The sequence below is a fragment of the Uloborus diversus genome, chromosome 9 (genome assembly GCF_026930045.1).
Source record: "Uloborus diversus isolate 005 chromosome 9, Udiv.v.3.1, whole genome shotgun sequence".
Lineage (NCBI taxonomy): Eukaryota > Metazoa > Arthropoda > Arachnida > Araneae > Uloboridae > Uloborus > Uloborus diversus.
Genome location: NC_072739.1, coordinates 83907276 through 83932030, shown reverse-complemented (window position 1 = coordinate 83932030; position 24755 = coordinate 83907276). Strand labels below are relative to the sequence as shown.

Genomic DNA, 24755 nt, shown 5'->3' with positions numbered 1-24755 from the left:
ATAGGAAGTTGTTTTTGTAGAAAAAGCAAAAAAGAGTCTGAGAGCTATATTGACTGCAACTTGGATTCTTATTAACTATACTTTATGTATCTTAAATTTAAAGAAGTTCAAGACATAAAATTCATTGCTTAAATGCAAGTTTATTCAACCTCAACAGTTGAATCATTTTACAAATGATTAATACTGATTAGTTGATTTTATATCTCTGTGGTATCTATTCCTGCCCAACGTTGAATATTAATTAATCATTGGTGAAACTGGTGTAATAACTGTTATGACAATTCAAAACTTTCTGCTCTAAAAGCTTATCAGTTATTTAACAAACAGTATTTCTAACACAATGAGCATTCGCAGGATTTCACATTAGCTTGATACTCAATATACTGATTATAGTAAATTCTTACAAGCTAAATTATATCTTGCTGTCAATTCATTTTTGAAAATTGAATCATCGTACAGTAATTTGAACAAAACTTAATACTACTGATTTTTATAACAGATAGTATTTCATGTACGTGCTAACATGGCTGCAATGAAGGAAATATTTTATTTATTTATGTGACTGTTAAGAAGTTTGCTCTTATATAAAACTGGTGCTATATATTTTTTAAACTACTCAAGAAAAACTTTCATATTGTACTCCTTACAAATTTGCAGTTATGTTTAACGCATCCTCTTTGTAGCGAATTAAATAATAGTTAATTTCCTTCAATTTCCATATCAAATCACTATTTGATATACAATTTGAAATTAGTTTTACATCTGGTGAGTTTTCTATTTTTTAGTTATGCTTCCACACCGTGGTTTGGCATAATGTAGTTCATATCTCCATCATTCTTTATTTTCGTTAACGAACTTATTTACTTATCATTAAAATTTTACTGCTCAATATTTTACATTGACAATATGAATGTTTACTAAACATGTTATCCAAATGGAACCATGTTTAAACCTTATAAGCTATTACTAGTTTAATATTCCTTAATTCGCCGTATTTCAGTGAAGATGCTGACATAAGTAAGAAAAAAAATTATTAATGTTTGCATCTTAAATTCATTATTGTTTTAATTTTTTATGAAGACTTGTATAATATTAAAACGTTTTTCTCGTGCAATTGAAATTTTTTTATATTTAAGAAAGCACTGCTGACTCTATAATGAAAATTTTTATTTGTAAATGAAATGTTATTCATTTCACTTCAGTTTCTATTCCTGAATTCCTTGTAATGTGCGGTAGTTTAGAACTGGTTTTGCTAATTAGTGTTGGTTAAGTATAGAAATTTTTACAAGGAAAAAAAATAACTATATTCGTTGATAATTTTACTAAAAATGCATCTAATGTGTTACAACACATTAAAATTAACACATTAAAATGTAATACATATTAATATGTTAAATCCCCGTAACGCTTAATTCAGGATGAAATTTTTTTCACTTGCTTTTTGACTCGTACTATTGCATACCTACCATTCTAAACTGAGATTACTAGCACAGTTATCTTGGCCAGAGTAAAATTGAAGTTTATTTTAACATTTATTTTTAAGTTGAAAGTTATTTCTGTTGTTTCAGTTTTTATTTATTTATTTACTTATTTATTTATTTATTTATTTATTTATTGCCTTTAAAATTTTTAGTCATAAGTTTTCACTTTCAACTATTATGAGATTTTTTTTTTCTTTTTTTGGTTAATTCAACTAAAAAGTTGAATAATATTTCACTTTACATTGAAAGTTCATTTCTTCCATTGGTATACACTTTCTCTTTTTTTATATATTCCTTATCCGAAACTACTTTACCTGATGTAGTGATACAGTTACTTGCGGTGGGTGCTTCGAAGTTGCATCTCTGCTTTGCCCTTTATGTACAGCTAAATTATTGCATTGATAGCGGTGACCTTTGTTATGAAAGCGTAGACACAACTTCCTATTGTAACAATTGAAATGTAGTGCAAAAGTAAACTTTAAGTAAAAGTAAAAATATTTCCTTGCCTCAGAAGCTATTCTTGGAATTAAGTAAGTTAAAAAAAAATTTGATTCATAAAGGTTGAAAAAGCTGCAAAATTAAGTACTGATTTTTTTTTAAAATTACTATTTTGAGTTACTTTGTGCAATTTTTGAGCAATAATCAAGCCATCCCTGTGATAACTCCTGGACGGTAATTAACTGCAATTTCTTAAATTACAACTACATTAGTCATAATATCAGTTTTTTTAAAACAAAGACAGCACACTGTACTTACTCCATGTCAAATTTATAATTCAAGCTTTGGTAGATTTTGAGGTAGTTGAATGTGTTTGATTTTGTTCTGTTATTGCCCCCGAGTGACTTTATTACATTTGGATAAAAATTAAAATATTTAAAACTATTTTGTCGTGGGAAGCTAAAGCGCATTATCTGCAAATTTTTCTTTTCTTTCTTTCTTCTTTTTTAATTGACATTTTTTTTACTTCTAATTTATTCAAGCTTATTAATTTGGTTTCCACAATAAAAAAAAGTGCGTAAAAAACGTCAAGTTCCAACATTTCCTTCTTGTTAATATTGAATTCAAAACACCTTTCTTCAAAATCTCAAAAACTCATTTCTACAGATAGCCCTCCTACTGTTGTATGTGAGCTTAACCTTAATATACTTGGCAGACGTAGAGTATGTATTTGTACGCTTCACGCTTAATTTCTGAACAAAATTAACTACAACTACTTGAATTACAACTCCACCACTCATACATTTAATCCAAATTTTAAATGGGGCAGCATATCGAGATAACTTTATGCCAACTGTGGTAACTGTAGCTGTGATCAATTTTGAAATTGTTTTTATTTTATTTTTGTTCAGCAACTGCCCTAAGTGGCTTTTTAATATATTTGAATAAAAATAAAATGTTTGGAGTTCTTTGAACTTAAACTTCACCTGATTAGGAGGCATAGAGTATGAATCTGTTAAGAAGAAACGACTATGCTTCCGGTAAGATAGCTTGACCTATATAGGAATGTTTGTTTTGGGATGTTGTATATTTTAACATAATATAATAGTTTTTTAATAGAGTTAGATCAAGTAAGTTGAACTATTTGGGCAACATTAGACAACTCAATAATACTTATAATGATGGCTACGGTCATATATATCCAGTACTGTATTTGGGGAAAAAATATATATTTGGGAGGACTCATCAAAAGAAAATTTGGTTTGAAAGAAAGTTACATTATATTTACATTATTTTTACAATAAAAATTAAATATTTTGAAGGACTGTGTCTGCACCAACTACAGCAACAAATATATCTGATGCTTTTTGTTACAAATATAGTGGAATTATAGTTAATGCAAGCATGGTTAATATGTGAATGTTGACAATGTGTCCTAAAACCGACTGTGGATATCTGTGTAATTGTATTAGAACCATTACACTCATTAGAATCATTAAAGTCACCTTACATCCATTCTCAGTTTCTCTGTTTTAGCTGCCCCTTTCTTTTTTTAATAACGTTATTGCTTTTATTGGCATAAAACTGAAGAAAAAAAAGAATCTCCTACAGTACTGTAGAGGATAACCAAAATTAAGAAATAATAATTGCAAAAAAAAGAAAAAAAAAACATTTAAAATAATTTATTAACCTGGTTCAGAGCTATTCTCTTACTTCGGTAATTTTGAACTATGTGAGATATGCTATACAATAATAGTGCAATTTTTAACCAGAAAAATAAAGTTTCTTAGTTTAAAAATTCCTCATTTTTATTCATATAGCTCACAAAATTTATCTCAGTTTGTTATGTTACATAGGATATTTCAATGATGTAAGATGAGTTGGATGAGAGATATCAAATACTTTAACTCGGTTCGATGATTAAAATCAGCTTGATTTAAATCACGATTTAAATTTTGATTTTAATCAAGTGATTTTTTTTATTACAAAAATGTTGAAAACAATAACTTGTAAAGTTTTTTTCAAAAGTGATTTTACAATTTTACAATTTATCATTGTTCTAAGTATAAAATATGTTACATTTACAACCTTAGATTCAATTAACTAAGCTATATGGGTACCTCTCTGCCTGTCTATTTGTGAGTTCACATTCAATGTCTGCGATATCAATACTTTAGAAATTAATTATTTTTTCAGAAACTTGAAATATTGATGTTATTCTTCAGAAATGAAATGAACATAGTAAAAATGATAGTTCTTCACTAATATGGCAATGAAAAACGTAATTATTCAATGTACGATTCCTCCGCTAAAATCATACTATGAAAAAATTATAGAGTTTTAATTCTATTTAAAACCACTTCTTTTCACACCACAGATTATAACATATTTCTGAACCTTAACAGTTATGAAATATTTATAAAACTTATCCTAATTTCATTAGTAAACTTCAGGTACTTTATACATATTTTCAACTTAAATTATTCATTTTACTAAATAATTAGTGAATATCGCAAATGTATCAATTTCGAGAGGCCCCTCATGACCATAATATTTTGTAGCTCGTAGGAGTTACAAAAATGCACATGATAAATGTTTTACACAGTTCCGTGATAGACAAAGGAAGGCCCCAAAATGCATTGCAACGGGTTCCCAAAAATCCGCCACTGGAAAAGTGCAAAACCACACAGATTTCCAGTAGAGACAAGTATTTTCTTACCAAACCTATGAGTAGCAATAGGTATGGAAATGAGTAAAACGACAACAACGTGTATAAAGTACAAATGAAGTATTAAAATGGAGTTAAAAATAGAGTTAAAAATTCAGCATTTTAATACTTTATTTGTACTTTATACACGTTGTTGCCGTTTTACTCATTTCATAGTACAAAGTTTTCGACTGCTTTTTTACAAGGTATGTTACGAAAAATCAGTTAAATGGAAACGCATTTTTATGATACCTGTAAATTTTAATGCAAAATGTACAATTAAAGGGGGTGGACTATTTTACAATTTTAAGTATATGTTTCACAATTTAAATCTGCTTTCAAACTAAGCATTTTTGTTAGGAATTATTGGTTTACTGGAAAGGCATTATAGATAATTATAATTACTGCTATGCATTTGAATTATTTCAGTTTTGTTTTCAAACGCTGATTGAAACGAATAAAGGTTCTAAGTAACAAAAACAGATGTCAAATACTACTTAATAATTTTATATAATTACATACGGTTCATTGTAATTATGTTTGAGTAAAAAAAAATATTTTTTTAAACTAGGTTTGTTTAGTTTTGGAACGAGGCAATTAAAATTTAAAATGACATTTTCAGACACCTTTTTTCATCTCTCAGAGAATTCTATCTTCTGCGACTAAAAATAAAAATCATTTTGAAGCATCGAAATAGCACTTAACTCCTTTATTGAAAATGTTTGCTATATTATTATATACTTTTTATCACCAAAATTTCAATCTGATTAAAATGGCTTTCTACCTTTTATTTGTGTAGTTATTCAGTGCAATAAGTAATAAACATAGATATCTAAATAATTGCTAACACTCTGAAATCTAAACAATAGTTAAATAACTGATTTCTAGAAAATAATTTAAGAAGTTATTTGAAGTTTAAAATGTGCTTTTTAATAGAAATTAATATGAATTTGAAAGGAATGAAAACATTTGATCAACTTCATTAACTGTGAGGAATGAATGAACCACAATTGGATTTTTAATTTTAAAAAAAAGTTGAAAATTATCACATGAAAAAAATTCACGAGAAATCGCTCCATTGCAGGGTGAACATAAAATTGTAAGGAATTTGTTGAATATAGAATTGTTTTAAACATTAAAGCTTGTAAAGTAAAGTTTTTTTGCTAATGTAGTTCAATAATAATGTTTTAAGCATTTAAACTATTCAAAACTGATTTTAATTATTATTTAACTGAAAACCTGAACAAGATTTGTTATCTCAATATTTAAATCATTGAACTGAGTTAAAAGCGAATTTATATGTGAATATAAATTTAAGCGAATTGAGATGCGTTTAAATTTTTTGATCTCTAAATAAGTTCGGAAACAATACGCAAGTGTTTTCATAGAATTGTTTCGAGTAGTTATCTTACTCTCTGTGCTATATCTTTGAACTCATAGACAACTCTGTAAAGGTCTCAATTTTTTTTTTTTTTTTTTTTTTTTTTTAACTGTTTAAGCGATGAAAGTAACCAAACGGTAAAATGAATGTGAATAAATATTCGAATTATTCTGATAAGTTTTGATGTTATTCATTAATTCAAAATTAAAGACAATATTAGGAGGTTTTTTTTTTTTTTCAAACTGAGAATTAACTGTAAACTTTCTTCTTCTCCTCTCTCTTTCTCTCTCTCTCTCTTTTTTCTGAGAAATTTCTTTTTCATGCAAATAATTCAAAAAAACATTAATATATAATTTGCGTAAATAAATAGTAGAAAATCTAAGCTGTTAAATTTTTTCCGCGCGATAATGCGAAAAAAAAAAAAAAAAAAAAAACAGGGAGAGGAAAGAAAAATAGATAGACAGTAATATTTGTATTTTGATTGGGAAACAATATATATATATATATATATATATATATATATATATATATATATATATATATATATATATATATATATATATATATATATATATGTGTGTGTGTGTGTGTGTGTGAATGTATTTGCTACTTGTTTACTTTAATTAATTTTATTTTTAGTGCTGTTATTTTAATTTTCCTGCTTTATGCTAATTATGTTGCTTAGAAAAATTACATTTCTTTTAATTCAAAACGTTTGGATAGTGCTAAGTCATAAAAAAAAGAAAGAAGCCGAAATCTTTTTACGCCATTCAGCAACCGGCGATTTGCAAAACCGAAAGCACCGCAACGAAAACAAAAAACACCGCGGCTCGGCAGTTAAGCCTACTCCCGCAATCGCCTCAATTCACACACCCCGCCAACGTACCGCGGCCATTACCGCGACGCCGACATTCGATATTCCGTCGCCTCGAGCCGTCAGATCTTACATATTTTTTCTCCATTTTTTTCAACTCGCTCATGCGCCAAGAGAACAATAGATGGCGGTGCTTATCCACCCCTCGCCAGGGAGATGCTCTCGCGTATCGTCTGCTGTCAGTTGGCGACGATTCCCCCGTCAGTGTAGCTCAAGCCGCCGATAGTGGCGGTGCGTTGTGATTCCGCTTCCTGCTTGGCTAACAATTGTTTCTTTGATTGATTAAAAGAAATTGAAAGTTGATAAATTTTAAAAAATCTGTGACTTCACCTGGAATTTTTTTTTGCTCAACCCTACAAACTGACCCTTCGTGGGATATGTGTGTGGACAGCGGTCACTGGACTACCGGTAGGATTATTTATGCATACATTTTTATTTTTTTTAATCGAATTTTTTCGCACGGGCGTTCTTTGGACTTCATTTTTTAATAAAATCGCACCGACGCATTAGGCTTAATGTTGATGCTAACGATTTGGTCGCCATACGACGTTGCGTTTGTGTTTTCTTTTGTGATGGGATGCTGGAGATGACTTCTCGTTCAGGTGAAAATAGTAAACACACGTGTATTTGGAACCGAAAGTTATTTCTGATATTTTTCCGGGTGGATTTTTTTTCCCGCAAAATTTTTTATTTCTATCTTTTTTTTTTTTTTTAAATTGCGGTCCGGTTTTGATTTCGGAAAGTGAAAACAAAATCACTCAAGAAATGTTACCTACTGGTCATATATAAAAACACATGTGTTGTAAATTTCACGTTGGGGGTGAGGGAGAAGGGGGGTGGAAAAGTGTTGCACCTGTCGACTTGTTTGGGGTTTTTTCCTCACTGAAAATTTCTCCATGCTGCTTTCTGTTTCTAACTGCATTGATATTCAAATGATATTTTACTATTAAATAATTATTTCAGTTAAATATTACCTTATTTTATTTATTTATTTATTTATTTATTTGATCTCAAACTGAACATATATCGCTCTTAGATTTAATAAATTTTTTACCCGTTATTTTCTAATGAAACTTAGGATTTCTTGTTTTATTTTATTGCTACAATTAAATATTATTCAATTAAATGGGTTATCCTTTTCAATTATTTTCATTATTTAAATTTTTTTAAGCATCGACAACTATTCTTAATGTTTATCGAGCAGCATTATTATTACCGAATTATTGATTAACGATGAAAAATAAGGTTAACAGTTATTAAGTATCATAATTATCAAGCTTTATAATTTTTACTATTGTTATTAACATTATTATCGTTCTAGTAATTTTGTATTAGTAATTTCGTATAGTATAATACGTTCAGTAACTATAAAAATCAGAAGTTCACTCTAAATAATTATCTCTATTGAACTGAACTATTTTTAACATTGAATTTAAAAATAAGTTACCTTTTAAAAAATTAACAATTTTCTTTACTTAGAGTCGATTTAGCTGGTTATTTATTTTTTAGCTGGTTATTTATTTTTGAATTATTAAATATCACTATACAGTGAAATAGCTTGATCACACCGGAATTCTAATCATTTTATTAATATTGATATTGAAGCCTTCAGTTTTTTTTTCTTCATCAAGCTTTTTTTTCTGTTTTTTTTTCTAGTCTTTTAAATCAATATTTTTTACAACATTTAGCATCATTAGGTTATATAATTGTTTTTATCAAGCATCACGTTGTTTATTTTATTTATTTATTTATTTATTAATTTTCGTTTTTAACTACTCTTTCGAATTGTTGAATTTTTCGAATTGATTTTGTTTTGTTTACGTTTTTAGTGAAACAAACGTTTATGAAATAATGCTACAACGCTGCTACTTTTCTGGCATATGATGGGATTTCTTACTTAATACTTTAAAAGAATGTACATAAAAACTGCTTTTTTTTTCATTTAGAGCAAATCTCTTTCTCTTTTTTGTTAAATGAACTCATCTTATTTTCGTTAATAGGTTTTTCTAAATATTTGTGTCTATTAATCGTTTAACTTTATTTTTATTTGTTAAATTGACATTTTGAATTGCAGTTCACCAAATTGTTACTTTTTTTCATTTAGTAAGTACTTTCTAAAATGAAAAAAAAAAAAAATCCAAATGCTGTTTTTTTTTCTTTTTTAATTTTTCTTACTTTTTTTTTCTTTTTTGTTGAATGATTTTCGTTAATATGTCTTTTATTTATTTATTTATTTTGTTTAATATTCGTGACTATTATCTTTTTTCTTTTATTTTTATCTATATCATTGACATTTTGAATTGCAATTCACCAAATTGTTACATAGTTTTGATTTAGTAAATATTTTCTAAAATGATAAAAAATCCAAATGCTGTTTTTTTTTCTTCTTTGCTTTTATTTTCGAAGAATCTTTTTTTGTTGGTAGTTTCCTGCATGCTCATTGAAAATTACTTGTTAAATTCTTGGAGTAATATTTACTTATAAACATTTATCAAGCATTCTTTTATCCAGCATGTTATGCTTTCTTTCCGTCTTATTTCAGTTGATAACAAATATTTGAATAGTTTACTTAATTATTTTTACTTAGTATACATTGTATATTAGTAAGTAAATAAATTTATAGGGTAGTTAATAAGTATAAATACTCAAACCATACAAATACCTTAAACATTTTTTTAATTATCAAGTTTTTATTTCTATTTATATTTCAAGATTGTAGTGGCTACTGGTACGAAAAATAAAGTAGGGTCTTCTATTTAGTGTGTTTAAATATACTTTTCCAAACTTCAATCGATGTAGGCAGTTACCTCGACTGCTAGGTTGTTAAGTCGTTAATTGTTTTGTTTATGGAGCTTTAGTGTTGTTGAGAAACTCAAATCGCAGTGTAACATTTGAATCTAGTTTCGATTGCTATACTTTCAACTGTTTCTGAGAAAAGTGAATTGGATTACATAACAGTTTTAGCTAAAAGTGTGGAAGTCGATGAGTTTGTATTCATGCCTCTCAGTAAATATAATTTAAATCAAATTTCAATTGATGTTCTATCCAACAACATGCTCCTTATTCTCATCATAACACCCCCTTAAAGAAGCACTTTCTAGATTTACGCTAATCCTTGTTTTCCCTTTCTTTCCTTTTTTTTTAAATAAATCATTTATTCATATATTTTTTTTTGTTAAGAGTATGTATTCATTAGTATCTACTTTTAAGCATTGAGGATTCAATTCGACCACATGCTTCTTATTGTCCCCTGAACACCCCTCCCCCCTCCTAAGTCCGTTGCTGTATGCTTTTTTCCTTTTATTTTTTCATAACCGAATGTATGTTATTTTTATATTCAAATTTACATATACTACCTAATATTTATTTACTTTTTTAACCTGTACGTTGAGGTTTCGATGAACTTATATTTTTAAAAGAACTGCGATTGCTATTCTATACGCCAACATGCTCTTTGTTTTCAACTTTAAAACCCCCTTTAAAAATACTTCTAATGCCCATGAAAAAGCTTGTTTCCTCCCCTCCCTCTCCACCTTTTTTTTCTTTTCCTTTTTCGGAACATGAACGTGTTGATATTTACATTTACTAATTAGTATTTACTTCTTAAACATAGCTGTTGAGTTTTGGTTAGCTTTTATTTCTTCTCGAATTACGATTGCTCTTCTATCAATCAATATGCTTCTGTCAATATGCTGCGCAATAATAGGAAACTTCCTATGGTCATGGAAAATGTTTGTTCCATTTTTATTTATTTATTTATTTATTTTTGAGCATGTGTTGTTTTTAGAAATATTAACTTTTGAATTTAATTTTACTGCGTAAAATTATTTACTTTTTAAACGTTCATGTTGGGGTTCCGATTACTTATATTGTAAAGAATTATGATTGCTCTTTTATCCGTCAACCTTTTCGTCATCCTCACCTTTAACACCCCCTTAAAGAAATACTTCCTCTGCTTATGCAAAATCCTTGCTTCCTGTCCTTTTCCCTTTTTTTTAAATAACGAACATGAGCAAGTTAAGTGCTTAATATTTACTTTTTCAAACTAGACGTTGAGGTTTCGACCGACTTTTTTCTTTTATATTTTTATAACGATTTATCAGGTAGCCTAAAACATAAAAACTCCGATTAGCATTCATTGCATTTTCATATTGCATTTACATTCTAACTAAAGCTCTAGACTAGAATTTCTGAATGATAGTCACTGGCAACCAAAGCCACAAAAAATGGTGGCCACTTTTTCACTTTTGATATCCAATTTTAATAAATTATGTCCATAGCGCAAAAAGTGAATAACTTATTCGCTGTTTGTAACATTTTATCAACAAATTTAGGGGTTATGATTACTAAAACAGCAAACAAAATTTTAATGGATTTATTTTTTTAATAAACATCCAACGAAAAATAATGTTTCCAAAATTTTTAAATTTTATACAAATTTACGTCAGTACATTTCTGAGCTTTTAGCCAGAAAATTTCTGTCTACAAAATAAAGAGCAAAAAATGCTATTGGAAGCGCAGTTTTGTAGCGCGATATTGCTTTTTGCAAGTAAACCAAAACATGGTCCCCGCTTTTGGCAACTCGGACTTGATTTTGTGGTAGCCATTTTCAATGAATTGATCGCCAGTTGGCGACTGGCGACCGCTAGTCTAGAGCTTCATTTCCAACTTTGTGCACTTTTGCGATACTATTTTTTGAAACTACGATCGTGAAGTACGAATTTTATGACACTTTCTATACCTAACAAATTATCAAAGGTAATAGAAACATGTGTGCCACGAATATCTCTTGTTCAATATCAATAATGTAAATAAAATGTCTAGTTAATTTTGTTAGAACTTCGTTAAAATTTCTCTAGGTTAGAAATTGGTCCTTATTTATGATCAACTGTAAAAAAAACACCTACGTTCCGCATTATTGTTTGAAACTGTTTGATTCATAAAATTCTTTCAAAAGTAGTTCGGTGAACTGTTACTTCGACTGCAAGTTTATGAAAACACAATGTTTTTGTCCGAAGATACATATCACTTTTGTTTTCCACACAGTGAATAAGTCTTACCGATTTCGGCTAATTAATTTCATGAAATGATTGTGTTTTTAAAAATCAACCGAAATATACACATTTCGATTTGAAAAATGTTCTATTTATTATAATATGCCCGCCAACAGACTGGTGTAATCAAGGCTGTTTCATTTAGAAGCTTTTTCTCATAATTCGAATATATGACATCTCACTAAAAGTAGAACTTAATAAAAAGGAAATTTTTATCTAAAATAATAATAGTGTTACAGACATGATTTGATACTACAAATTCTTTAGAAGTTAAAACAAGTGAATATTTTTATATTTCTTTTATTGCTTGACATTTAAATATCTACCAAAAAGTGTAGCCAGTATTTATTATTTCTTTGATGAACTCAATTCATTTTAATTCACGTTAATGAGCTCATTTCTTTTACACGTTATTTAAAATTACTTCAATTTTTGCCTGAGATTATATATTTCTATTTGATTTTCCATCGAGATCGAGACCATCGAAATTTTCTATTTGTTACAACTAAGTCTCGTTTTTAATTTTTAAGTTTTTACAATATTAATAGATGTACTATTATGGTAACAATTTCATTCATGTTTCTTGGGTTTTCGGTAATGGCAACACTTGTTTTAACGTTGTTTTTCTTACTTTACTTGTATTTATGTTAACCGCTGTTACCAACAATCTATAAAAGTACGTACGTAATTGTAACGTTTTCGCATCCTTTGCGTAAATACATATTTCTAATTTTGTTACTCACATCGTGACTTGGTTTTATTCAGTGGATTGCTATTTTGTTCTACTCATAGTTCGAATATTTCGAGTTCAATTTAATTTTTAAAAATGTGGCTTTCAATGACTAAAAAGCTTTTTTGTATGCAAAATTTTAACTCTTATCATTTTTTAAAAGATCGAGTTGTTTCCTAAATTTATTGAAACAATTACAATGCGACAACAGGCATCATTTATGTGAGATTTACCTTGGATCAAAACTAACCAATATCAGATTTGGAGCAAATTTAATTTATGATAAAAATTTGCCCACGAAGTAGTAAACTTTTCGATGCAACAGCAACCGATGTGATGCAGCCCCCTAGTATTGAGCTATTGTAATCAGAACAACCTAAATTTCAAGATCCCTAAAGATGTCCTCTTACAGCTAAGCTAACCAATGTCCGATTTTGAGCAAATTTAATTCATGATAGAAATCTGTCCACGAACTAGTAAACTTTTTGGTGCAACAGCAACCGATGTGATGCAGCCCCCTAGCATTGAGTTACAGTAATCAAAATCGCCTAAATCTTAAAGATGTCCTTCAGTAACTTTATTTAAAACAACCAATGTCAGGTTTTGAGCAAATATAATTTATGATAAAAATCTGACCACGGAGTTGTGAAATTTTCAGTGCAACAACAACAACCGATGTAATACAGCCCCCTAGTATTGAGTTGTTGTAATCAAAATCACCTAAATTTTAGAGTCCTAAGGATGTCCTTATGTAATTTTGTTTACAGTTAAAACAACCACTCTCAGGTTTTGAACAAATTTTATTTATGATAGAAATTTGACTGCGAAGTATCTAGTAAACTTTTCGGTGAAAAAACAATCAAGTGTGATACAGCGCCCTTGTATGCGGTTATTGTAATCAGAATTACCTAAATTTTAAAGATTCGAAGAGATGTCCTTAATTTTATTCATAGCTAAAACAACTACAATCAGATTTTGAGAAAATTTAATTTATGATAGAAATCTGTAGTAAACTTTTCGGTGCAACAACAATCAAATGTGATGCAGCGCCCTTGTATTGCGTTGCAGTAGTTACATTAGTCCTATAATATTTGTTTTTCTATAGTCAATAATTTTATTCAGAAATAAAGCAAGCAATATCACTAATAGAGCAAGTGTAATTAAAGTAATTTAAAATTATAGTTGCATTCCTAACATTGTATGAGGCAATGATCTTTTGAACTGTTCAAAATTTTGCTGGCATCCTGTGTGAAAGTTAGAGTCAGAAACTTGACGATCACTTTTTGAAAAACTGAGATTTTTGACATTGATTGTTGTTGTTCCTAAGTACATAATATAATGACACGTTTTGACGTTTAAAAAATGTTGAGCAAATTTTTAAAAAATCTGAAGAGAGAAAAAAAGAAGCTTTCACTTTTTTCAAATGTTTTTTAAAGCTTTTATTTCTCTAAATCAAACTTTTTTTTTTCGTTGTTTGTTGGCAGCCACGTTTCGAATTTCTCATGTGTTAAGTAAAACCTTGTTTGTTACCGTGCTCGGTTGAAGCTTTTTATATTCAACGGAAACTTGGGAATTGAGCTTAAGGGCAATTCCATGGTGTCGGACGTAAAAAATGAAGAAAAATTTCTCAGTTTTAATTCTATTTACCAAATATAAACTGTTCCAAAATGATCAAATTTATTTACAAGATACTTACTACACCCCACTGAATAATAAATCATGTTAGTTTTTCAAAATAAATCCCTAAAGTATTAATTAAAAAAAATTAAAGGTTGATGTCGGACGTAAACACACAAATAGTAAAATTGATGGTTCACTTAAAAATTATTAAAAGTCTGTGAATTGACTTACATTTTAATTTTAAAAACAGCATAATTCTGAAGTATACTTATGATTGAAGCATACTTCACAGTTTTCAAATGATATTATAAAGAATAAAATTATTTAAAAAATATTTTAAGCTTTTTGTCGGACGTAAATTGTTCATATTAGACGTAAATTACAGTTATAAATATGTAAATTATAGGTTACATATACTGAAACAAAATTTACCACGTAAATTCAAAAGTAGGGTTGATTGGAGGAAGTGGGACACTGGGGTAAGTGGGTCACCCCCAAAATTTGAAATAGCCCTATGGTTTTTATACTATTTTACATTGATCATGTCACGGTTCATCACAGTGATTAGTTTTGCATATATTTGGGTTACGTGGAATTTTTTTCCTGGGCCAGAGAACTAAGTCAAAAAAAAAAAAAAAAAATCTGAAAAATATTTTTTGGCGAGTTTAAGCGGCATTTTTCAAAGAAGTGTTTCCCGGTTAGCATTAATTTTTTTATGATCATTAAACATTCATGTACAGTTTAACTTAAAGTGCATACTGCAATCGGAATTTTTGAGCAAAATATTATTAAAAACTGTTTCAGAGGAGGGCCCCACTTACCCCGTAAAATTTTGCTATAAGAGGTCTACACACTATGGGGGTAAGTGGTTCCCCCCAAAACAGTGAGGATTTGAAAATCAAAAGCAACTCTGATGAAATATTTGTATTAGTGAAATACGGGACAACTAGGATGACTTAGTAGGAATCGATAGTTCAGCTACAAAAGCTGGTGATTAGCTATTTGTGAAACTTACCTGAAAGAAAACCATCGAGATTTATATGGGTTGAATGTTGATAATTGTTCTTCCTTAGTCAACTTGACATAGGCGCAGTCATTTAGTGTTTCCAATTTCTTTTTCCACTTATAGTTTTGGCAAATTTGCCAAAATTGATCTCAACTGTATTACGTTCATTCAACACACCTTTTCTCAAAAAGGGTCCTACTTCTCCTTATCAACCCTAAATGTATATACAATAAATTCACTAAGTTGATTTTTATCCATGTTTCACTTTAACTTTGAAAGTAAAAGCAAAAAAAAAAAAAAAAAGAAGAGAAACAAAGTTGAAAACATATGTTGTTTAAAGGAATGTAGCAGTGTCGGACGTAAAAAAAATTTACGTCCGATACCTAGATTTTAGTAAAAAATACTCACTTGTTACAAAATGAAAATAGGTTACATCAAAGAGATTGAAATTCTTACTTTGTACTCAAAAATACATGTATGTAGCTTTAAAATTATTGGCTCAGCATAATTAACTGAGCATTTTGGTGTCCGACGTAAAACACTTAATGTACCCTAGAGGAATTCTTTTACGAATCAAAATGAATTATATTTTCACACATTTTTGCAACATCACCAGCAACACATTGTATCGTTAAATGGTCATTCATCTTAATTCATAATATTGGTATGTATTTTTTGGAAAAAATGGAACTTCTTTGAGAGTCGCCAAATATGGTTTGAAAATACTCAAGATGTTGACCTTAGTTTAACCTCCTGTAACTTATTTATAACTGAAGTGATCAAATTTTAGACAGGCATTTCAAAATATACAACTCTTTACCTTTAAAATGACATCTCATTTGTTTAGAAATTTTAATTCTGAAAATTTGATCATCTGGTTGACCTTATCATGGAATTGCCCTTAAGAATTTCAGATTTCAAAAGTAATATTTTCTTTGTTTGTTTCGTTATTTTCTAAATGTTTAGGGGTGGGGGTCATACTTCCTTAGTCGTAACTTGATTCTTATAAAGGGATCTACTTCTGTAGGTAGTTCTTATTTTATTTTGTTTCTTCTTTGTAGATCTTTGTTTTTAGTGTCACATGTAATGTGAGTTTGTCTATCGGTTGTAAAATCTGTCAGTGTAAATCAGTAAAAATAACTTATTATTTAGAATTGAAATTTAACAACTTTCGATGTTAAAAATTGCTGTAGGGGAAATTATTTTTCACCTATAAGAGCATTAATGTCTTATCTTCTAAATGTAAAATTTTATGAGTCACTGTTTTAACAATTGTTAAAATGAATGATTTATCCTTAAAAAATTCATATAGTTCAAGCCTTTAAATATATGTATCTAATATATATAAACAGGAGCACATTTTGCGTTTCAAACTTTCATCAGTTATTTCAGAAAGTCTTAAAACACCCTTTAAGGTATTTTTCAATACCCTTTTACTATAAATTATCCCGAGTTTTAAAATCTAGAGTTTTCTCTTACTTCGTATTTTTTTCCCCTTTTTATGTAACATTTGAAAAATTAATCTGTCATCATTCAAGACATTTTCGTTTTTTAAAATCAAATTTTCGATTCTATATTACCAATTTTCAAAAGCAAATCGAAAAATTGCTGCAATATTAGTTAAGATATTTTAACTGTATTCGTTTTATTGGCTATTGCGTTTTTATTTTCTCGTAAATAACCATTTTATCATATTTCAACCTGAATTGCTTCAGTTTCCTATTGGTAATAGGCTGAGTTATGTTGTATTTTTCCTTGTAACCCTATCAATTTAAGATCAATTCCAATATCGTTTCATTTAATGCATAGTTTGAAACATTTGGAATTTGAAAAAGTTTTTTTAAAAAATACATGGACAGTTGATTTTTCCAAATTGCATGCTTCAAATGGCGGATGAATTTATCATAAAACGCTTTCTTCTTTTAATTGAAGGTTCACTTCATTTGGGTTCGGCTAATTGGACTTCTATTGTATTTAAAAAATACAGTAAGTGCAGTAATACGCGATATTTTCAGCTCGCAAAACCACAGCTATCTAAATTTTCACGAAATTAAAGGCTCGCAAAAATAAGTGCTCTTACAGTAATTAATAGAAAGTAAAATGTTGAAAATTTTATTACAGACAGAGACCAACAAAAAGTGTAAAACCTCAGTAGCCAGGAATAAGTGTTACCAATTATTTCTCGGAGTGAATATGAAAATTCAGTGTTACATGACTTCTGGAAGTTCTTTTATTCTAAAAGAACAAGTAGCCAAGGTACTTTTTAGTTCGAGATTTATCGGACCCGGGTAACAGATAACGAAAAGCAAAAAATAATGAAAATGCTCATTTCTGGGGAAAAAATAGAAAATATTTCTTGCCAGCTGAGGTAAAGATGAAGCAAATATTCCGACGCAAAAAAAATTAAATAACAGCTTTAATCCAAATTAATTTTCAACGAATAAAAATTGTTAAAGGCAGTGAAAAGTCGTGAAAATGTAATTATATCAAATTTACATAAAAAAGAATAAAATATTAAAAATAATTTTTGAAAAGACGCATTTTGGGGGGGAATAGAGAAAATTATTCTTGCCAGCTCAGGTAAAGATCCAGCAAATATTTTGAGGCAAAAAAAAAAATAAATAAAAATAAATAACAGCTTTAACCCTAATTCTTTTTGAGCAATTAAAAACTTAAAAATAGTGACGAATCGTAAAGATGTAACTGTATAAAATTTACATGAATAGAAATAAAATGTGTGAGAAACGTTTGTACTAACGCAAACATAAATACCATTACCGTCCTCTGCGTTCCACAAAGCACGACCCCTTGTGCAACCTGTGAACAGGCCCTGTACTTCAGACGCTTTCATCACATGTAAAATTCTCTCTCTGCTGTGCGCTGACCCAGTGCAATAGCCATACCGCTAGCTTATGCATAAATCGCCATTGTCTTGGCGAATGTGAGGACCCTAATGATGTGGTGTGACTGACCAGGTGGGATTGCAATTGTGGGTGTTGTCGCTGTTGTTCAAGATGTGGCTCGGTGTGATTGTAATGGCCTTTGTCTCCAAGCACGGCTCGAGCTGTTATTTCTTATGTAATTTGGAATTACATGCTGCGAGGACAGGTTTAATGCATTCCTCCTAATTACTTGTTGATTGCTTAGTCGATTTATGGCAAGCGAGGGATGCATTAAGTCTAAAAATGCATCTAAAATTTTAACTCTCTAACACAGAAAAAGTGTGTGTAAAAAATCATGTTGAAAAAAAATGAAAGTGTAAAAAAAAAAATTTTTTTTCAGAAATACTTAACAAATTACTTTTTAAAAATTAAAATAGTGATCAAAATATTTCTGAAAGTATACAAAGTAAAGTTGGATATATACCATTTTTGTCGGACATCTTTTCATCCATAAGCTCGTTTGTTTTTCACTGAAATGGGGTTCCTTGAAACCCCGAAAGATGGGTATGCGGTAACCTTCAATTTTGTGCACATGAACGTTGTTATTTCTTATTTTAATATGCAAAATATTTGTTAAAATATTTTTTTTACGTCGTATACCTAATCATTCCATAAAAATGCAGCAGTAGCTTCTCACAAATTACTCTTTTCAGTGAAAAAGTGGGCAGAATTTTAATCAGTCAAAATTTGAGAAGATGTGTTGCCTTTTTGGGACTTTCTCCTGTATTTTTAGGAAAGGAAAAGAGTTATTTTTAAGTATTTTTGAAGATCAGAACTTTTCGCGGAAATTCTTCAGACGAAATTTTTGCAAATTTCATCGTTTTGTTGATAAGGTGGGGATTTGCATTATCCTTAACATCCCTAATTCTACCAGAAGAATGCGTTAAAAAGGGATTTAGGCAGAACTGCAGTTATCCAAAATTTAGAGTGAAACGATGACTTTTTTTTTTTTTTTTTTTTTTTTTTTTTTTTTTTTTTTTTTTTTTGTCGCCTTTCACTTTTTTTGAGAAAGAAAAAAAATGGCAAGAATGAAATTTTAAAATGATTACAAATCAGAAATTTTCTCAAAAATTCTTTTGACAAATATCTGACGAATCTCCAACCTGTGATCAAAGATTCGTGCGATATTTAACATCCTTAGCTTTAGCAGGGTTGCCCATCCCCCCAAGCGCAAGAGTGCCCCCTTCAAATACCAAGAAGATCTTCGAGAGCGAGAACCAGCCCCCCCCCCCCCCCCCAAAAAAAAAAGTCTGCACCATAATCCCCCTAGTTTTCTTTTTTTTAATCGTCTTTCTGTTCTCAAAAAAAAAAAAGCCAAGGGTACCTTTTTTTCTTTCGTCTATTCACGTTTTTTCAGAAAGTGGAAAAATGGCAAAATTACATTTTTAAATGATTAAAAATTAGGTGAATTTCTTTTAAATTTTCAGACAGAGTTTAGTGAAACTCATCTTTGTTAAAAGGGTTTGTACTAGTCTTAGCACCCTAGACACTAGCGTATCTTTCAAAAGAAAACATTAAAATCGAGAAAAAATGCCAACACTTTAACTAAGCAAAATTTAGAAAGAAATGTGGAACCTTTCTTATAGCGCTTTGACATTTTTTTCAAAAGGGATAGAAAGAAAAAGTTCAATTTTTAATTGAATAAAAATTGGAAATTTTCTTTAAAAATTTTTAGGCAATCAGAAGAATAGACTGAGTAAGATAGAACTTCCTTTAAAAATCTGCTAATTTTTGCGAAGAAAAAAGTTTGTTTAAAAACTAAATTTCAAATTATAAAGCTATTACAGTGACGAATTTTCTTAAAGGATAGTCGCAAATGATTAAAAGTTTTAACAAACGAGAACCACGTTGTTAAAAAACGATGAATTACCCCTTAATTTTTATATCTATTAATACATTACATTTTTATTTAAAATAACAGAGGTTGAATTTAAAAATAAAAGCAAATTCTGTGAGCTTAACCCAGCAATCGAATTATTTTATAATTGTGCTAAGCACTTATCGTATTTAGAGTCACCCCAATTAAATACCCAATTGTGTCAAAATTGTAAAGAGTCGACACTGTTTTTTCATCCTAAAAATTTGATTTCCAATTTCTAAAAAACCCTTGTGTGTCATAATCTAAAAAATCTAAAAGAAATAATATTTTTTAAATGTTTTAATGTTGGTTTTTGGAACTTTTTTTTCATCATTTTAATTATTTAAAAAAATCATGATCAGCCGGCCCATTGATAAATAATGTCCGATTATCTGAAGGACAAGAATGGGAATTGAATATTTAAAAACCATATCGTCCAGAGTCTATTGACGATTTTGACTGGTACAGAAAATTCATTAATCAGTTAGGTTTTACTCTTATCATTGTTATTTTCATTAACATGAATATTTGTACAATTAGCCTTGTAATTTTAAGGGACCAATCCGAGATTTAATCGCAGTAACGTTTGTCATGCCCAAATTAAGACAGCCATCACAAATAATGCCGGTTTGAGCTGCCCCAGCTGGTTTCGCAGCACAAGAGCTAGGATTAGGGAAGGAGAAATATTTGTTGACAGCTACCTTATGGTTCTACTTTGAAGTCCTATATTTATTTTTTTTATTTATATTTAATTATTTTTTTATTTTGTTCATTTTTAATTGTTGTTCATTTACGTCTTCATTTTTAACAAATTGATCGAGGAACAGCAATAAATCTAAATAGGCAAATGCTTCTCTTGTTAAATTCAAGTTTTTCGTGTTACATACGCCTTTTTTTAAATAAACTTTTACGTATTTTTGCTTTTAACTTATTATTTTAAAAAAATTTTGAACCTTTTTTGAAAAATACTCTTCTTTTTGCAGTAACTATACATTTAGGTCATTATTTTATTCATTTATTATTTATTTATTTGTTTATTTTTTTCTGTTTATTTTTAAGCAAGTAATTTCAAAGAATAGTTAAATTGAATTTCATATGAAGTTAAAATATGTTACCGATGCTCAAATTTGTTTTTCACTCTTGCCACAGTTTGTAAGGCTGCTTGTTACAGATGGGGCCTGGGATCCTTCAGATTTTGCCCAATTTGATGCTATAACGCCGACGTAGCTGTTGAAAGTTTAGAGTGCGCTGAAATTTAAGCATATACGATGTAGTAGATTGTAAGCTAAGCCTGGAATGTTGTACATAGATTCGATGTTTGCTGTAAGATATGCAGAATAAAACTTGCTCATAAGATGTAAGTTTTACACATATTGGATACAGTTGATTATTTCTTTAAAAAAGGATATATTCAGGAGTGTCCATTCCCCTAAGAGCGATGGTGACCGCCTCCCTTAAATACAACACTTCCAGAAACATACCAAGATACCCGAAACAGATCCTAAATATTCAAAGGGCTTTGTTTGCGCTATTTCCAGAATTGGATTTTTTTTTTTTTTTTTCAATGAAGTACCTTGAAGACGACTTGCTCAGATTTATTTGAACATTTAAAACCGATAAACCACGCAATTGGTGCGGAGTTCTTTCATGCAGGGTGTCAAATGCCATGACCTTCCCTTCGTCTGCGCCCATGTTATAGTAAATTCAAACTTAGGAATATAATGTAACAGATTCAAACTTACTCGGTTCAACTTGCACACGGGAAAACTTAGAGTTAAAGTAATGCATTAGGTGTAGCAAATTCAAGTTTATTTATTTTCTTTTATAATAACTTCTATCCATTAACTGATGTAACTTACGATCAAACATATGCACTCTGTTTGAAAAAAAAAATAATAAAATGAACATGTTCGTTTAAATAACGAGTAAATACCTTTGTGCTTGAAAATTAAATGAATGAATTACCAACGTTTTAATGCACAAACGTAGCAAATTACTGCAGAAACGTGTTTCGGGATTACAAGGAACCCCTTTTTCAATGCAAAGTAGTGTGAGCATTAATTCATTCGTTTATTGTTTGTTTAAGTTTCATTTATAAAAAAAACTAAACTTCTAGTACTTGTAACTACAGCAGCATATGAAACTTCATTAGATTTAGCAAATATATTAAGCTTCTGACTGCTACTGTCATTGTTCGGGTAATTATAATTACTTTTACTTTTTGAGCAAGGCTTTTAAAGAAAAGCTTGCGCAATCAACGCAAATTTTAACTGACATTATTCTAGAAAAGGCATCTCTTCCTGTAACAATTATTTCGAATTATCTGCAAATTTATCTGTGCTTAGTAGGAATAAATATTGAAAATTTCCTGATGAAGTCACCTTGACACGAGGGTTAAATGATTAGTAGCTTAAGTTATTTTCCCCGCCACAATTTTTATCTTAAACAAAAGGGGGGAAAATATTCAAAACTTGATTTGTTAATGAACACTTGAAACGTTGAAACTAAAACATTGTATTCACATCTTAGGAAAACAGGAAAGTATGTTGCTGATCTTGGGCCGTAATTGTAATTTTCTGATTATTGATTGCAGAATTTGAACGTTATATGATTTTGAAGGTTGTCTGGAAGACCGATGAATTGCTGATTTGGTGATAAAAGTTTCCGAAAAAATAATGTTTTTGATTCGAGTTAGATAAAAAAAAATGTATATACTTTTTGATTGCATAAAATTTGAATATGATTAGAGCTGCTACCTTTACAATGGGCCAGTCTAGTGGCGTAATAATAATAATCAGTTCGTATTGAATGCGGGAACTATCTTTTTTAAAAGTCCTACGTTTAATGATTTAGTGCAAAAGAGCAAGAAAGTTAGACATAATAAAGAGGAATTTTTCCTTAACACATGGTAGTGAGGATTTAACATTTTGAGTCTCTACTTTAGCACATCTTTCAGTAGTTTACTACTGCAGTAATTCCCAAGTTTTTCAAGTTTTTAAATTTATACATTTAGCACATCTTGCGCTGGTTTTATTGCAGCGATTCGAAACTCAATACGCCATTTTCCTTTACACGGCAGAATGATAGTTAAATTTTTGAATGTCTACTTTCAGGACCTACATCTGCCTAGTGTTAATAAATTTTCCTTTTGATCTAAGTCCCACCCACAATTGGCTTTACTTGACCACCAGCAAGAAGTCATGCTAGAGTTACTTAGTTCAAATTCACCATTCTAGGAAAAATTTCGTAGGAAATTCCAAAAAACGTTTCTAACATAAACAAGGGCTAATTCAGATTTTTTTTTCAAGGGAACGCTGATTGATTTTTAATATTTACCTCTCGTAACGTATCTTGATTTCAAGTTCAAGTTCCAAACCCCATCCTGTCCTTAAGTAAAACAAAACGTCCTGCAATTTTTAGGACTTCAATTCCGAAACTTGTTCAGGAGAGGGCTCCACACTTTCCTTCTTCTAACATATCAAAAACTATATCAATATGTGTTTTTGATAGTTCAATGTCGAAAATCTTCCTGTGGAAAGTTACTTTATCTAGCCCCAAGAAGGGAGCGATTGCCCCCACCACTCCTCCCATTTTAGACATGGCGATTTTATGAAGCAGTTAATGGATTCAAATATGATATATTCAGTCATTGCTCAGTTTGTGTTTTTTACCGTTAAAAAATTAATTTTGAATCCAAGTCAGTTCCGTAAACTTGCCGCGAACACGGGGCACGTTTACGCATATTTATTTTGACACGTCACGTGGTTCTGTTAGTGTTTTGAACATAATGTCCTATTATCGTTCAAATAAAGCAAATTTATTACAGACTGAATAGTGTATAACGTGAAAGCTGAACGGGCATGAAGACAGAACTACATGATTGTAAGCTAGAAGACACGAATTTGTAACTAAATTAAAAATTAAATGGTGATTTTCAAAACTAAATAGCCTGAAAATATTAAAAAGTTTTTAGACAGTTTAGAGCGAAAAAAGCGTCAGGGCACGTTTAGAAATAAGACACAGTAAGAAAGTGCGTAAAGGTGCTCAGACGTCAACGCGTAAACTTGCCCCGTCACCAAGTTTAGATTTATTTTTAACATGCAAAAAAAATTTAATAACATTTCAGTTCATACAAATACAGTTCTCAAAAAAGGATAAAAATCTGCTAACTTTTATATATTTGTTCTTTCTTAACTAAGTATTATTTATTCACAATAAGCTTCGAAACGTTCAACTCAAAACTTACTCGACTTGCTAGAAAACAGATTATTCTTCCTGCATGCTAGACCGAAGCTCGACTGATGCTCAAAAACTAGTGAGGATATTTGCTAGAGAGCAGTATCAATGTGTTATGACTGTTGACTTCCCAGTTATAATTCCTTTTGAAAAAAGGGCACTGCGTAAATGTGCCTCATGCGTAAACGTGCCCCGGTCTAACCTACTTCAGATTATGAATTTCGGTCGAACAAATGTTACATAATCAAATGTTATGTATCAAAAGCACACACTTTTCTAATGATTACGAAGAAGAATGCATCGACTTTTCATATTATATAAAGATTCATATTCACTGCGGTTACTTTAAATCTTGATTGCTTCATGTATCGGTTCCATAAGTGAAGATTAAATGTCATTCCCATGTTGATCAATGTTCCGCAATTTAC

At 29.7% G+C, this 24755-nt stretch overlaps 1 protein-coding gene across 1 annotated transcript in view; it reads left to right on the top strand.

Moving 5' to 3' along the window:
* Positions 1 to 7204: 7204 nt before the first annotated feature.
* LOC129229442 (zinc finger homeobox protein 3-like) overlaps positions 7205 to 24755 on the top strand; it is a 144412-nt gene continuing 126861 nt past the window's right edge. Inside the window, exon 1 of the mRNA XM_054863751.1 lies at positions 7205 to 7289. The gene's annotated coding sequence lies outside the window, so the exon portion shown is untranslated. The remainder of the gene's footprint in view (positions 7290 to 24755) is intronic.